Below are 6,000 nucleotides of genomic sequence, written 5' to 3'. Positions count from 1 at the left end.
CAGCTTTCTAAATGAACCCCCAGACAGGTTCCTGACAAGAGCCAAAGGAAAGGTGGATGGCTCAGGAGGTTAAAGCTCACAGTCTTTTATTTTGACCTTTGGGCTAGCATTCAAATTTGCTTGTTGGGAAAACTGCATTCAGCATTGTATTTTCTTCAGGGATTTATGATACCCTTTTGCTTGTAATTATTCTCAGTTGATGTCTTCCATATATTAAAGAGGGTTCTATTAGCAAGCTCCAGTCGTCTCAATTATCTTGCAAAAGTCTCCTTATTTGTGGCTGGGAGCTACACCACCAGGATTGCCATCCCTGCAAAGCTCCTGGTCCGTGGCTACAGGCAGAGAAATAAGGAATGTACACTGGTAATACAAATGTCTGAGCAATCCCAGAAAGAAATGAAAACTGCAGTAAAGGTAAATGTCAGACTATTTAAAGACAATGTTAACTATTGATTTTTTAGAGGAGACTACCTCTTCAAAGGATGGCAAGCATGACTTCAGATACAAACGAAGCAACCTAGATGGATGGTGGAGAGAGGGAGGTGAGTGATCTGGGAAGACAGAGATTTTCCCGGAGAGCAAAATGAACCCTTGATGAAGCCTCTGGGATTAAAGAGGTGGCTTAGTTCTTTCACAGCATCCACCCTTCAACCCATTTAAGCACCATGCCTTTTCCAAGAAATGAAGGGCAAAGAAGCACTGATAAGCAATAAAGAGATAAGCAGCAAAGTACTCATTTCACTGGTGTTTCCCAATGAAAAATGAACCCTCGAGCACACCCAGTGATTTGTTGTCTAAGTAGCAAAGCTCACCCAAGTTCCTGATTTTGCTTCCAGCAGAGATGCTCATTGCTCATTCTCACACTCGGGAGCAGCTCGTGCTCATTATCCAGCACTGGCACTCCCTGCCTGCACCTGCCTGTGTGCAGCTCCTACGTGGACATACACATTTCATACATACCTGTATATGCACTTGCCTTATGGCCCATGCTGTGATATCCCTGCCAAAGCATCCCGGAGCAGATATTCCTGGCTGCGGGCGCCTGCATCCGCAGGGAATTGTTCCTTTCAAGCTGCAGTGCAGAGACAATGCTGTACATGGTGCTTTGGGGAAAATAGCAAGATAAAAATTTAGTTAGGGGATTTAAAGGTCTTCCAAGGCTGCATTTTCAAAAAGGGTAACTTCTTATCTCCATGGGTGTTTTGGAACAGGAGGCATGAAGGATCTAATCCAGTGAAGTGTAATGTCAGCGAGGGCAAATTAAGTTTGCATTTGGATACAAACTCTCTTTCAGAGGCAAATTTGGCTGTTGAAAGGAAAATTACTGTACACATCTACACAGCAAAGGAAATGGGTGGGGGACCACTCCTGACCTTGGCAGGCTTTGACATGGGTACAGGAGAGGAACAGACCCTCCCAGTGCTCTCTGTTTCCCCTCTACGAGTCATTCGGATGCTTCAGTTTGAAGATCCCCATAGGTCTTATAAACCCAGCTCCCCTGCTTTGGCAGCCAGCTCAAGGTGCAGAAACCCCCAGTTCCTGGTAGATCCTAAACACAGCAGAGCAATATGGTATTACTGCCTGGGGTAGCTTTTGGTTTAGATGTATTATTTCAATAAGGAGGTCTTCAGACAGTGTTAAATGACAGATAATATAATTTTTGAATGTGACGTTCATCTGAATTTTATTTTCTGATGTTTTGACTCACTGACTTGATGACTCTCTATTATGCACACACCTCTGGAGATGTTGCTGGCAATGATTATGCATAGCATTGAGTTAGTGAATAAAACCACTCCAGGAACTGCTTTACAGATCACAGTATTGTTTTCCCTATAATTGTCCCACAAACGGTGGAAGTTATATGGAGAGAGCAGCATGCTTTGACAGACTGCATATTTCTGCAGTGTGCATCAAATCTCACTTTGGCTTCTGAGACTTATTTCTGATGGTTCTTGGGGATTTAACTTTAAGACCAATGTATTTTAGTATCCATATACGCTCCACCGTTCATGTCATCCGGCAGCAACTGAGGATGAGCTGTCTCCTTAATATGGATGAGACACCAATTTATCTAAGTTATCACCTCCCAATCTCTCATACATCTCTGCTGCTAACTGCTGTGTTTCTGACATCCATACCTAAACTCTCTACAACTTCTTCTCCTTCAATTGAAACCATAAGTAATTTTTTGGCTGGAAGGTCTTGGTATGTATCTAATGGCTTCTTCTTCTTCTCTCGGCTTGAATTCAACCATGAGGTGATGGAATCAGGCTCTGGACACTGCATTTTAAACCCACAACTCTGCATAGATCCAGGCAGCACACTAAATCAGGGTGTCTTTCCAGCATTTGAAAATATATGACTGAATTAACATGTCCCAGGCTCACGTTGAACAGAACTGCAGCCCTGTTGCACACAGCCCCAGCATTTGACTGCAGAGTCAGCAATACTTTCCCCCTTCCTGATGCATTCCCAAACCAGAAAAACTTAGCCCTACTCCTGGTATTCTCTTTCTAGAAGGTCCCAGTGGTATTATGTATCAAATAAAGGTCTCATTACTTAGATTCTGGTTCCTCCATGGCATTGCTCTCGTTAATCATCCTGGTCTTCAAGCCAGTGCTACAAACTATTAGAACTGTCTCGCTCCCCACCGCTAAATTAGAGATTCCCTCCCCTGCCCCTCTGTGCCACAGGGGCCACCAACCCCCTGGGGACCACTGCTGCTGCTGCTGGGCCAGTGCTGGATGGCCGGGGGCCTCTTGGTCATGAGCTCTGGGCTTCAGTCTTACTGCAAAAGGATGGTCCCCCCTTTCTGCCCAGCATCATTTTAGGGCCCCTGGGGATGTTCCCACTGCTAAATACCCCACACTGCCAGCTCTGTGCCCTGTAGCACCTCCAGGTGCAGCCCCCTCCCAGGCAAAAAGGAAAACTCTTTGGTTGTACCCCGAATTTGTCAACTGAATGCCTGAGTTCCCTACAGAAATTGTTGGTAACAACTGAGGGCAGGGAATCACCTCCTTCTCACCCATTCCAGTCCCCACTGGGGTTTATTTTCAGGGAGTTCCAAGGTCTGGCACAGAGATCACCCCAAAGAGTCACACTCTGCATTTCCCACAGACAGAAATGCTGCAGCCCCCACCCCCTCCCCTGCTCCCACTTCCCACACCCCTGCCCTTGACACTGCTCTTTGCACTGTGGGATCCAGGGAATTTGCTACTTTCTCCAGGTAATATCTTTTTTAGGACCACAAACGACTTGCATAAAGCACTGGAATGAGATTCTCTTTGTGCTGAGGATGAAATGCAAAAAGGCAGAAGAGCAGGGGAGAGGAAATCCTCCCTCAGCTCTATGAATTCACCAAATCTGATGGTTTATTCATTTTAATAACCCTTGGAATTCATGTATAGGTGTATATATTTATACATGTGAATTCATATAATGACACATAATTAATTTAGAATTTGGCATTTCCGAACAGGTAATTAAAATAGTTCATTGTTGATTAATCACTTGCAAAATAAATTATTAGCAATATCACTGTTAGCATTATGTTTATTACTACAATTTAGAGAAATTAAGGCAGTTCACTCACATTAAATTAAACCCCAAAGCACAGCTGTAATATACCCTAGACAATATCTACTTACTCGGAGAACAAATGTGATGTGTGCATTACAATACATTTGCTGGGTCATACATCTTGGATGGCCTCTTCATGTCACCACCAGAAACCCAATCCTGACACACAGATGATTCCCGTCTCTTTCCGTAAATATAAAAATAGGATCTGCTGGACTTTAGCACTGGCTCTGCACTGCAGCGTGCTCCAGGCAGCTCAGACCTGCACGGGATGGAGGGAGGCTCTGCAGCAAAAAAGCCTAGGCCAGGGGAGTGGGGAGCTAAGGGGGGCATGAGGGGCCACATCCAATTCATAGAACCACAGAATGGGTTGGGTTGGAAGGGACCTTAAGGATCATCCTGTTCAACCCCCCCCAAAAACCATTAGTGGGAAAGAAAATCAAATTCTTCACTCCTCAGCAGGACCCTGGGTCACCATAACGAGCCAGATTATAGCCAAATTGCACAGAAATGGGATAAATCTCAGCCTGACTCAACAAGGTGCTAAAGGTTTAAACAGATCATTTCAGTAAAAGCTGAATTTAATTTTAAGCAGCTCTCTTCTGGAGTGGGAAGAGATTTTGTCCTGTGGGTAAATAGGCATCCCTTGCTTTTGACAACTCTTCTGTCCAGAGGGTATTCAGCCTGGAGTTTAAGGAAGCAATAGGGAGAAGCCAGTAGAGATGAAGAGGACACAGATGACCTCATGACATATTTTCTGGATCTGTCTCTCCGTGGTTTTATAGCTATGGGAAATAATCCATAATTAGGTGTATAAAATAGCTCTCTGATCTCTGCTTCTGGCCCAAAAGAGCCCAAAATTGATAACTCAATTATCGCTGCTGGAAATACAAATAAATTAAAAGCACCTGGTAGGAGGAACTCTAAGGGAGGGACACCCGTGCAGCAGAGTGGATGCTGCTCTTTAATTGTGAGCTCAGAGGCAATTAAAGCCCTGGGGCTGGAGCAGGGCTGGGGACAGGCTGGGACAATGTCCATGGATAATCCCCAAACCTGGAGCCAAAGCCACCAATCAGTGTGAGGGTGATACCAGCCTCTCAACCCACAGACAAAGTCAGGGGGAGAGATTTGGAAGTAGTGACACTCTTCTGGAAGAGAGGGACCTATGGAATGACCAGTGAGCTTATCTTGGTTACAGGGTGAGGGAAAGCTGGGTTAGGTTTTAACAGCTTTCAGCATAAGAAAATAATTAGTGCCTAATCCTGTCGCCAGCAAATTCCTGGGAGTTTTTGTTCTGAATTTACAAGCAGAGCAGTGCAGGATATTGAGGGTCTTCTTCACTTTTTGCCAAGTCATCTGGCATTTACAAAAGCCTCTCTCTCCACCGAGGCTTGCTTTTAATGACTCTTGTGCTGAATTAACAGTCTGCACCGGTGTGACAATGAGAACAGTCACTAATGACCACTCTGTTTGTCTAAGCCACATGCTGAGCACTGACTTCAGCCCCTGCCACAGACTCTCTTTGCAAAAGGGCTTCTGGGCCTTTTTAAGCAATTTAAAATGTGTAGGATGAGCTGGCCTGTCCATCCCTGCCCCGTTGATATTCTGCTGCCTGGAAGTGTCCTTGAGTCAACAGCGAGCACCTGTAGGGAAGTGTGACCTGGAATGATGTGAGGAGCAGGAGGAGAAAAGCCTTTGAAATTACATATGTCCAGTTCTGATGACCCACACAGTAACCAGTGAAATGTTTAAACAATCTGCCCTTTGATGCATCCTATGGCAGAGCAGAAGAGTGAGTGCAGTTCTGTGGAAAGGTCTGGTTTTATTAGGCAGCACACTCTGTGACCCCATAGAGAATGTGTGACGGTGCTGACACAGGGAGTACGTGAAGGTATTATTCCAAGAAGGAAAAGGACTCCAGACATCTCCCAAGCTTTGTGCCAAACCCATTTCCCTGTACCACACTGAACAGGACATTTCCACCCACGGAATTGTTTCTTGGATGGGGGAGGCATCACCTCAGCCATTGTGCAGTGCCATTGCAGGGTTTGAAGGATGCAAAACCCAGCTGGGGTCACACGCACCCTGTGATGGCCCTGCTGGGGACAAGGCATCATCACCTGGGGAGAGATGCCAGCTCTTCTCATCCCTTCCCATCCCAAGCACTGCTCCTGCTGCTCAGCCTGCCCACAGGCATGTGCTGCTTCTCTGCCAGAGCTAACCAGGGCAGCACAATAATATTCACTTTCTGGATATGACAAGGTTTTATTTAGGCAGCAGTGCTGCCCCGGAGAAGCCGGGTGCACGTCACCCTTCCTGTGCCCATTGCATGAGGCAGGTGTTAGAGCAATTCCATCTGAAAGCTTTTAGTTCCTGTAACTGATGATTTATACTTGTGCTCGAATGGCCAGATACAGC

This window comes from Corvus cornix, chromosome 20, assembly GCF_000738735.6.
Source record: "Corvus cornix cornix isolate S_Up_H32 chromosome 20, ASM73873v5, whole genome shotgun sequence".
In the NCBI taxonomy this organism is placed as follows: Eukaryota; Metazoa; Chordata; class Aves; order Passeriformes; family Corvidae; genus Corvus; species Corvus cornix.
The sequence above is the reverse complement of the archived record's forward strand: the minus strand, read 5'-3'. Positions refer to the sequence as shown.